Source organism: Zea mays, chromosome 4 (assembly GCF_902167145.1).
Source record: "Zea mays cultivar B73 chromosome 4, Zm-B73-REFERENCE-NAM-5.0, whole genome shotgun sequence".
Lineage (NCBI taxonomy): Eukaryota > Viridiplantae > Streptophyta > Magnoliopsida > Poales > Poaceae > Zea > Zea mays.
This window is the reverse complement of record NC_050099.1, coordinates 23,902,092-23,913,981: the sequence shown is the minus strand read 5'-3', so window position 1 is coordinate 23,913,981 and position 11,890 is coordinate 23,902,092.

Sequence of the window (11,890 nt, the reverse complement as noted above, 5' to 3'; positions counted from 1 at the left end):
TAAACTCTAGCTGGGTGGTGAAATATACCCGTCTAATCCTAAGAACAGGGGATAACCTAGAGTTTGCCTGATGAGATGAACGGACACAAGAACACACAAGGGTTGAGGGTGGTTCGGGCCGTCGTAGCGTAATACCCTACTCCACTGTAAATTGTATTGTTGAGAGCTTGAAAAAGTCTGGGACTAGATGGAGATGTCTCGGTGGGGGTTCAAGTGAGTATGTCCCGTCCCCCAGTCCCTGGGTGGGCTCGAGGGCCGATCCAATGTGTCCCCTTGCAACGCATGTGCCCTCCCTTTTATAGTCTAAGGAGAGTACATACAAGAGAGCTAGACCCTGGTAAGTGGGCCTAGGAGTAAAATAATATGTAACGTGGAGTGACGGATAGAACTGGTGGACCAAAGTCTTCCCTTGTGGTAGGTAGATATCTTCTTTTGGTCACCATGTGGATTCTCTGGCCAGACTCACCTTCGCCCCATCCTATTAGCATGTGGGCGAAGACTTTGTTGTAGGATGCGGCGTAGACTAGTACGTTGGCGTGTGTAAAGGGGTACATGGACAGTGTCGTCCCGTCCCCTCCGCATGTCCGTCTTGTAGCGGGAATAGTAGAAGTCATGATGAGGGCCACCCATGCGTAGCGCAACGAGACAATGGTCTTGCCTAAGTAACGTGCAGGTTACTATCGTGGCCTATGCTTTGCGGACTGCGCAAGCCGCCTGCCACTGGTGTGGAGAGGTGTGTACCCTGCCCACATCCAAAGGCACGCCGCGGGCCATGTCTGGCGGCTCCTGCCATGTGCCATGGGCCACATGCCAGCACCGGATCTCTGCATGAGTACAGAGCAGGGGCTAGAAACGCATGCAGACATGGTGATGCCGGACCTCCCCTGGCCGGGAATTCGGCGGGCACTTGTGGAAACCTGAGCCTCACCCGTAATGGCCCGTACATGTGGCAGCACCGGACCTCCCCTGCTGGAGGTCCAGATGGCACATGTAGAGGTCCAGGACTGTTCCACAGGGTCCGGCCCCATTCTTGTAGTCTCAGAGTGCTTTTGCTCTGCGTTGGGGATCTGGTGGGCCTTTGCCGGGGTCCAGGATTCCGCTGTGGGAGTCCAAATCCATCACCCCGTGGCTATGGATAGCCAGAGGGGTCCTACCTAGACCTAGCAAAAGTGGGTACTGACTGAGGCCCTCGGGCTCACCTTGGGTGAGGCGGTGATCCCGCAGGTGGGGTCATGAAAGCTCTTTTATGGATTTTGGTGGTTTAGATGACAACCCAATTATAGGACTGGCTGGTGTGTTAAGTGTTGAACATGTGCTTAGTGTATGGTCTTTGTGGGGGACAGATATCCCCCGGGTCCACTAGAAGGTTAGAAGACCTCGCGAAAGGTGGGCCCGATGTTTTGCAAGGCCATCCCTTCGTGGGCTTGGGAGGAACGCTTGGCGAAATGGATCAACACAAGATCGGATCAACTTGAGCTCAGACGGCCCAACAGATTCGAGCAACATCCACAGCAGTAACCCGACTTTCCCGTGCTGCATCCTCAGGCATCGGAATTGAATGGCGATAAGTCGGCAGAATTATAGGAAGATAGGCTCAGTCGGTTCACTATTACTTAGGCTCACGTTGTTATCATATCCGCATGTAACGCCCCACGGTCGAGTATATAAGGCCTAGGGGGCATCCCCTCAAAAACATCTCACTCCTTAGCCGTCTACTCAACTCTCTAGCATCTCCCATACTAGAGAACTCCCTTGTAACCCACCACGTAAAAGATCCACACCAGAACGTAGGGTATTACGCATCTCAAAGCGGCCCGAACCTGTACAAGATTGTCTACTGTTTCTCGTGCATCTGGCACGAACCATCGAGCTACAATCGGTAACACCGTCCTACTCCAAAAAGCACATCGAGGGGAAACCCCGGGTGCGCGATTGGACCCAAAACACCGATAGCTGGCTGTGCCAGGTAGGGGGTGTGTCACTGATCCAAGCTAGCTCAATGGCCATCACTTTCTAGCACAAGATCATCCTCCGCCCTGGATCCGTATTCTGCTTCGGAACCATTTTGTCCATGGCAGACGAAGAAGGAACTCTACATCGCATCGCGGATCCACCGGAGAGAAAGCCTTCCTCAACAATCTCCAGGAAAGTCGGAGCAAAGCAGGAAAAAGCGCAACCTCCAGCGCTCCGAGCGAAGACTACCTCCTGCTAGCCGGGAGCAGAGGATCCGACTACCCGGAGAACTCCGCTGTCCACCTCTTCTACGGAAAAATGGGCATGGATCACAAGGAAAAAGGAAGCAAACGAGGTAAAGGCTCGTCAAGCTGCTCTCCAGGTATCTCCACCCTCAAAGGAGAACAGGAAGAAGTTTGTCACTACGACGGTTCCATTCTACCTCGACGTCCTTTTTATCGGGGGAAGAGTGGAATCTACCCCCGTCTCCGACGATGAACCAACCGCGCCGGGAGAAGAACCTCTTCAGCGGGAATCTCGCCGACGAAGGAACCGATGCCGGAATATTCGGCGACATCATGAAGCCAGAGAGCGGGACCCAGCGTAGCCTGTGTCACGAGATGAGATCTCGGAGATGGGAGAAACCCCAGAAGAACGGGTCTTCAGGGAAAGAAGGAATTCCCGATGACGTGATCATCGGCAAGCTCAAGAGCAAGCCGAACAGGATGCAAGACAACACCGAGAGAACCCTCTTCTCGGACGGAACCTGAACCCCGACTTCGCCCAAGCCATGAACACGCCGAGTGAGGTTGGAGGAGTGTTGGCTCGAATAGCCGATGGCCTCCCCCGGACTCCGGATGCCGAGGGCTATCGACGACTGCTTACTCGGGCAGCTAATCATCTTCTACCTCTCGCCCATCCACCGAGCGATCTACGACATGCCATCAACAGCCGGCGGGACGCACGGAGCTCCATCAACGCTTCGCGCGAATGACGACACGAGAACGAAATTCGACGCCGAGAAGAGTATGATCGGGACCACGACATCCCTGCGCGAAGTCAGGCCACCAGAGTTGAGTCGGCAACGGCTTCGACAGGCAGCACAACCTGGGGACGGTCGAGGCACCACGTCAACAACTCCCCTCCCCGGGACCGACATCACCATCGTCGACAGGAGGACACGTGTGGAGTATCGACGCTCACCCCACGTCTCAGGGCCATTCAGTGGCCCCTAACTTCAAAGTCTCCAACGTCGACAAGTACGAGCCTAAGCAGGATTCGGGAGGCTGGTTGGCTGTCTACACCACCACTACCCGAGCCGCTAGGGCAACTGAAGATGTGATGACCGCATACTTGCCCATCGTCCTCGGGCAGGATGCGCTGCAATGGCTACGACACCTACCCCGACACTGCATCGACGACTGGAGCGACTTCAGTCGGTGCTTCATCGCCAACTTCCAATCTCTCTCCGACAAATCGGTGCAACCATGGGACCTCAAATTCATCAAGCGCCGAGGGGATGAGACTCTCCGGTCGTACCTCAAAAGATTTCAGACCATGAGAAATCGTATCCCTGAGGTCGTGGAAGCAGCAGTAATCGAGGACTTCTACCGGGGATCTAATGACTCGGCCTTCGTCCGAGCCATACTGCAAAAGGCATCGGCTACCTCCGAGCAGCTATTCCGGGAAGCGGACCTCTACATCACTGCCGACGAACGAACTCAGGATCTCATCGAAGGAGCGAAACCTGCACTGGCGGCTCCACGACGCGACATGAACCAACAACCCGACAAGCGTTGGGAGAAGAGGCCTCGCGAAGAAGTCCACGCCGTCGGACCACCCGCCTCTCGCGCCCGAGGAGCACCTCGCGGAGGCGAACGTACATTGGACGACATCCTCGACGCCCAGTGCCCGTACCACAAGGGCATGTGCCACACCCTTCGGAATTGCAGAGACTTCAAGCACTCCGTTGGGAACGACCGACCCTTCCAACCTCTACCACCTCCCCCACCACAAGGAGGACCCGGAGAACCTCAACAGCCTCAACAACAGGAGGAGGGAGGAGGCGGAGCGTTCCCGCGCGTCGACGGAGAAGTCAACGTCATCTTCGGCGAACATGGGTCGCAAGAAAGTAGAGGCAACAGAAGCTCAATGACCGTCAGATACTGGTGGCGGCCACCGGCCCTCCCGCCCCATATCGATGGTCCGAACACCCGATTACCTTCACTCGGGCGGATCAGTGGCTCAACTTCGATCACCCTGGCAAGTACCCGCTCCTCATTGATTCGGTGATCCGAGAGAGCAGGGTAAAGAAGGTGTTAGTGGATGGGGGAAGCAGCATCAATGTCACCTTTCCTCTGACACTTCAAGGCTTGGGAGACGCACTCAAAGAGCTCCACGAGTCAGACACTCCTTTCTTCGGCATCGTGCTGACTAAAGGAGAATATCCACTCGGACACATCTACATGCCGGTCACCTTTGGAACTCCAGAAAACTACAGAACCGAGTTCCTGAGGTTCGAGGTGGCGTGCTTCGACTGCGGATACAACGCCATCATCGGCAGGCCTAGATTGGCGAAGTTCATGGCTATTCCGCATTACACGTACATGATATTGAAGATGCTGGGACCACAAGGAATCATCACTGTGCGCACTGACTTCCAAGGCGCCACAGAGTGCTTCCAAGTGGCCATTCAGGCAGCCCTCACCACCAAACCATCGACGACTTCTTCTGCGCAGGCGAACTCAAAGTCTGAGGAGGACCTCACAGTACCTACGAATGAAGCTCAAGTTGTGACCTCTATGCGGACGACTGAGGAAACCAAGAGGATCAACATCGGGTTCGCTGATGAACGCAAGACTGCCATCATCAGCTCCAGCCTGGATGACAAATAGGAAGGCACGCTCGTCCAGTTTCTGCAAGATAATCGAGACGTATTCGCATGACAACCTGTGGATATGCCGGGAGTCCCCAGAGAGCTGGCCGAGCACAAACTGAAGGTCTATCCCCAGGCGAGGCCGATCCGACAAAAGTTACGTCGTTTCACGCCCAACAAGAGAGAAGCCATCCGTGCTGAGCTGGCTCGCTTGGTCGCGGAAGGATTCATTAGAGAAGTACTACATCTCGAGTGGTTAGCAAATCCTGTTCTTGTACTCAAAAAGAATAAAGTGGATTGGCGCATGTGCGTCGACTATACGGATCTCAACAAACACTGTCCGAAGGATTCCTTCGGACTTCCTAGAATAGACCAGGTGGTAGACTCGACCGTCGAGTGTTCTATGTTGTCCTTCTTAGATTGCTACTCCGGGTATCATCAGATCAGCTTGGCAAAAGAAGACGAGGAAAAAACAGTATTCATCACCCTGTTTGGAGCTTTCTGCTATACCTCCATGCCGTTTGGCCTCAAAAACGCTGGAGTGACTTACCAGAGAGCCATTCAAACATGCTTAGCCGACCACTGGGGCAAGCGTGTAGAAGCTTATGTGGATGACGTGGTGATCAAGACAGAAAACTCAGAAAATTTCATTGAAGATTTGCAGCTGGTCTTCAACAGTCTACGGCGATATCGATGGAAGCTTAATCCAAAGAAATGTGTCTTTGGAGTACCAGCAGGAAAATTACTCGGATTCATTGTCAGCCACCAAGGAATTGAAGCTAACCCAGAAAAGATTGAGGCTATCATGAGAATGGAAGCACCGCGGTCACAGAAGAAAGTACAAAGATTTACTGGATGCATAGCAGCTTTAAGCAGGTTCATATCAAGGTTGGGATAAAAAGGCCTACCGTTCTACAAGTTGCTCAAGAAGGTGGACAAGTTCCAGTGGACTTCAGAAGCCCAGGAAGCTCTTGATGCACTGAAGAAATTCCTGACAACACCACCAGTAGTAAAGCCGCCGCACCGAGCCACGCCGAGTCAGCCGACCGAAGATCTGCTGTTATATATCTCTTGCATGACTCACGTGGTGAGCACCGCGTTGGTAGTCGAGCGAGCAAAAGAAGGACATGCATATCCAGTACAACATCCCGTCTATTTCATCAGTAAAGTTCTGGGACCCTCAAAGAAGAAATATCCTCAAGTTCAAAAACTACTGTATGCAGTACTTCTAACTGCACACAAGCTCCGTCACTACTTTGACGACCACAAAGTCATAGTAGTCACTGGATTTCCAATAGGGGATATTCTCCACAACAAAGAAGCCATCGGAAGAATAGCCAAGTGGGCCTGCGAGCTGGGAGCTCACGACATCAAGTTTCGACCTTGCACTGTAATAAAGACTCAAGCACTAGTTGACTTTGTATCAGAGTGGACCGAGCAACAAGTGCTAGACAACCCAGAGACTGCAGAAGTATGGCGGATGTATTTTGATGGCTCGTTGAAGCTACAGGGGGCAGGCGCAGGAATCCTCTTCATCGTGCCTGGAGGTGAACAACTCAAATATGCCCTTCAGCTGTTATTCTCAGCGTCCAATAATGCAGCAGAGTATGAAGCTTTGATTCATGGACTGAACATTGCCATATCACTGGGCATTAAGAGACTGATGGTATACGGAGATTCACTGGTGGTCATAAGTCAGATAAATAAAGAATGGGATTGCTCGAATGACTCTATGGGCAAGTATTGCACAGCCGTCCGAAAGCTGGAGGACAAATTAGAAGGGCTGGAATTTCATCATGTAGAGAGAGATCGCAACGCGGCAGCAGATGCGTTGTCGAAACTAGGATCCAGTCGGACCCAGGTCCCACATGGGGTTTTCGTCCAAGAAGTGCCACGCCCGAGTATTTCCTTATATCAGGCAGAAGAGTGCAATGTTCTAAGCTAGCCAGAGTCAGATTCAGATGACTGGAGGGAGCCAATCATCAGATATATAAAGAATGAAGAAGAGCTGGATGACAAAACTGCGGCAGAACGCATCGCAAGGCAGTCAGCCCACTACACTCTCATTGGGGAAGCACTGTACAGAAGGGGCGCGACAGGAGTCCTCATGAAGTGCATTTTTTCGGCTACCGGGAAGCAACTACTAGATGAGATCCACGCCAGGCAATGCGGGATACACGCAGCATCCAGGACTCTAGTTGGGAAGGTCTTCAGGTCTGGTTTCTACTGACCAACAGCAAAGAGTGATGCAGTTGAGCTAGTCCAGAGGTGTGAAGCTTGCCAATACTTATCAAAGCAGCAACATTTACCAGCACAGCAACTGCAGACCATACCTGTAACGTGGCCATTTGCATGCTGGGGACTGGACATGATTGGACCATTCAAGAAAGCTCAAGGAGGATACACTCACATGCTGGTTGCCATTGACAAATTCACTAAATGGATAGAGTATAAACCCATCGCTTCTCTGACTTCAGCTAAGGCAGTGGAATTCATACAAGATATAATATTCAGGTTCGAAATACCGAATAGCATTATAACTGACCTGGGATCCAATTTCACTAGCTCAGAATTCTTTGATTTCTGCGAACAAAGAAGCATCCAGATCAAATACGCATCAGTAGCACACCCAAGAGCCAACGGTCAGGTAGAAAGGGCTAATGGAATGATATTGGAAGCACTCAGGAAGAAAGTCTTCGACAAGAATGAAAAGTTCGCAGGGAAGTGGATCAGAGAGTTGCCATATGTGGTCTGGAGCTTAAGAACTCAACCTAGCCGAGCTTTGCATGAAAATACTCCATTCTTCATGGTCTATTGTTTGGAGGCAGTACTACCTGCTGATCTCAGGTTTGGGGCACCAAGGCTGATCTTCGAAAACATAGCTGAAGCTACTAGACTGGAGGATATTGATATGCTGGAAGAAGAACGATTGAATACAGTAATTCAGTTAGCCAGGTATCAGCAAACTCTGAGGCGCTATCATGATAAGGCCATACGACATTGATCCTTCGCAGTGGGAGATCTGGTCCTCCGCCGAATTCTAATGGGGGAAGGACGACACAAAATTGTCGCCACTATGGGAAGGGCCATTCATGGTAGCAGAAGTCACTCGGCCAGGATCATATCGACTTACTCAAATGGATGGTACGGAAATAGAGAATTCATGGAATATAGAACATCTCAGGAAGTTTTATCCCTAGCTAGATTTCAAAAGCTATCGGGGCAGCATTGTACTCTATAATTGGAAAAGTACGTCATCAATAAAAAGACTTCGTTCTCAAAAGCTCTCGAACTATTTATTATCGATCTGCATGCTTACATAACTTAGGGTGACCACTATACCCTACTAACGGAGCAATCGGCTTAAGTCGGCAGTGACTTAAGACAGTGCGACATGCTCACGCTTACTTAACTTAGGGTGACCACTATACCCTACTAATGGAGCAATCGGCTTAAGTCGGCAGTGACTTAAGACGGTGCGACATGCTCACGCTTACTTAACTTAGGGTGACCACTATACCCTACTAACGGAGCAATCGACTTAAGTCGGCAGTGACTTAAGACGGTGTGACATGCTCACGCTTACTTAACTTAGGGTGACCACTATACCCTACTAACAGAGCAATCGGCTTAAGTCGGCAGTGACTTAAGACGGTGTGACATGCTCACGCTTACTTAACTTAGGGTGACCACTATACCCTACTAACGGAGTGTTGGGGGCCTTCGGCTTCCGAAGGTCCTCAAAAATGTGATTTGACAATATTTTCTAAGTATGCAAGAATGTATCTTCGGAATCAAGTTGCGGGTATACAAAAGCATGGCCAAGACGAAGCTTGACTGAAATGGAAGACGATCATGACGAAGGATGAAACAATCACGAAGTTATGTGCAAGGGAGCTTCGGCATGACAGCAGAAAGGGGAAACCGACTTAAAGATGAAAAGCCAAATCAGCCCTCGAAGAATTACTATAGAGTTATTGATAAAAGTGAAGGGCATTAATGTAATTTTATACGGGCTGCGTCCCGTGCCTATAAATAGATGAACAGTATTCCTGTACTGTTCACGCTGACTTGGCATTGGCATCACGCTTGTACCCTTACTTTCCTTCAAGCCGAATGTACATTTGTAATATTGTCATCATTTATATAAGAAAAACGAATAGAAATAAATTAATAAGTAATGTTTAAAGTAGTTATGTTATTTTCCATATTATGTACATAAATCTTTTCTTAATCTTTTATTGTGATTATGAAGGTATGACCTTCATAACCTTTGTCCGAAATCCATTATACCCAAGGGGAAATAATGTTTCGAAGGACGAAGGACTTTAATATTTAACATTGTGTGTTGCCTTGTTCTTGATTCATAGCAATCTGAGAACAAGTCCCCAACATTGGCGCCCACCTCCGGTGAACTCACTTCCATTTCTTGAGCTCTGAACACCTTATGCAAGCATCACCTTCGTCATGCCGCCGAAAAAAGCTTCAGCGACAGGGGCTGCTACTCTGCAGCCATTGGACCCCAATCAGGACGTCTTTTCTCTTAGGGAGGCCCGAAGCTAGAAGAGGAAGGCTGTTAGTCCAACGCCTCCGGAAGATGACTTGGATCAGGAGATCCAAAACCTGGCGATCCTTCAGCAACAGGTGCAACGAAAGAAGGAGAAGATGGCTCGTTTAGCTGACCTCCAGAGATAGATAGATGAAGCTTCCGAAGAGGTTCGTCATCTTGTTCAAGATGACCAGAACCGAAGGCCTCCGCGCAGAGAGCTTCATCAGGAAGGTTTCTACAATGAGGACGACTGGTATGAAGATTTCCATCATGGAAATTTTGCTTTCGATGATGCTTCTCCTCTATCAACAGAATTGCAGGCTACACCATGGCCCTAGTCTTACAAGCCACCCCAGCTCCCCATGTATGACGGTCATACAGACCCGAAGCAAATCTTGATGAGCTATGAAGCAACCATATCTTCGTATGGTGGCAACACTGCAGTCATAGCAAAGTCTTTTGTCATGGCCGTCAAGAGTGTCGCTCAGACCTGGTACTCCTCTCTCCGGCCAGGGACAATCACCTCTTGGCAGAAGCTGAAGGATATGTTGATAACCAGCTTCCAAGGGTTTTAGACGAAGCCAGTTACTGCTCAAGCTTTATTCCAGTGTACCCAGGACCACGAAGAATACCTCCAGGCGTATGTCCGAAGGTTTCTGCGTCTGAGGGCACAAGCGCCAACAGTCCCAATGAAATTGTCATTGAGGCCATGATTAAGGGGCTTCGGCCAGGACCTTCAGCGCAATACTTTGCCAGGAAGCCACCACAAACTTTGGAGAAGCTGCTCTAGAAGATGGACGAGTACATCCGGGCCGACAATGACTTCCGCCAAAGAAGGGAGGAGGCATTTAGGTTCTCTGAAATGACTAGGGGCTTCAGAGGAAGATTTCATACGAGGCATGTCAGGTGAATTCATAACTCCACTCAAAGTGATGATAGAGGGAGCCAACAGTAAAGGCCACAATACTCTTCGCAAGCTTCGGGACAACAGCAAAGCTCTGTTCGGCCGCCAGCGCCAAGGGGCAGAGGCGCCAGGGGCTTCGGGGCAAAATTTGGGGATCAGCCAAGAAGAATTTACTGTCTATTCTGTGGTGAAGACAAGGACCATACCACCAGGATGTGCCACGTCACCATCCAGAAGCAAAAGGAGATAGCAGAAGCTGCAGCACAACAGAGTCAGCCAAAGCAGGTCATGCACACTGCTTCGTACCATTCGCCTTACATCCCAGAATATGTAGGCAACCACTCTGCAGCTTCTGTTGCTTCGGCAAGTCAACCCCAAGCATCTTGGCAACAGCCTCCACCGCCACCACCAACGCAGCGAGGACAGCAGCCAGAAGGGAGTCAACACACTCACCTTCAGAGGGACTTTAGAGAGGAGTCCGAAGCTCGCACAGTCAATAGCACTGTGCCAGAATCGAAGCACATTTACTGACAAATATCCTACCTCGACAGCAGTTTTTTCGCATTTTTACATTCAGTATTACTTTTTTGTTAATAAGGAACAATTATGGGAAGTCTGAGTGTCTTTTATCATTTTTCAATTTCTTGTAACAGTTTCGTCTTTTACCATAATAAAAATATGTCTTCTCTATAGGCTTGAGTTGCCGAAGCATACGAATTTATGGTGGCATGAAGGACCTTTGTATTATCAAAATTTTGTTCTAAGGGACACAGTGCAATTTATTCGAAGCAGTAAAAAGTCATTCCTAAGGGAACGTAAGTTTTCTGAGCCTACAGCGAAAAGTCAGCGCTGATTCCGCCGAAAGTAAAAGGCGAAGAAGCTCCTAAGGGAGGCTTACAGCGAAAAGTCAGCGCTGATTCCGCCGAAAGTAAAAGGCGAAGAAGCTCCTAAGGGAGGCTTACAACGAAAAATAAACGCTGATTCCGCTGAAAGTAAAAGGCGAAGAAGCTCCTAAGGGAGGCTTACAGCGAAAAGTCAGCGCTGATAAAAAACATTGTGTGCTTTATCGCAGGGATGTGTGTATTTTCGGCACAAATATCATTTTGCATAACATAACATCATCACATCATTTTGCATAACATAAGCATCATACAACATATTGCATGTGGAACAAGAAGGGGATACAGTATTGATCTTCGGAGAACGTTTTGAAAAAGAGAAAATCATGCTAAGGAACAAGATAAATTGAGAAGAAGTGTAGCTTCATTAGAGAGGCAACATAAAACTTTTTTATAGCTTCAGACAATATTTCACGAAGCTTGGATATTCTTCATCAAAGAAGTATGGAAATTCTTCTAATATATAAAAGATTTTCTTCACGAAGCATGAAAAGAAGGGAAGGTGTTTTTTCGCCGAAGGCTCAAAAAATGGTATGTATGCAAAGTTTCATGCATCGTAAAGAATTGAACTATAAATAGATTATATATTACATTCAAAGTTACAATGTACTACACATGTTACATTCCAAATATTTTTACAATAGCATCTAATCCTCCTTAAGAACTATTTCTGCAGCTTCGTTCAGTAACTGATCGACAACCTTGTCCAT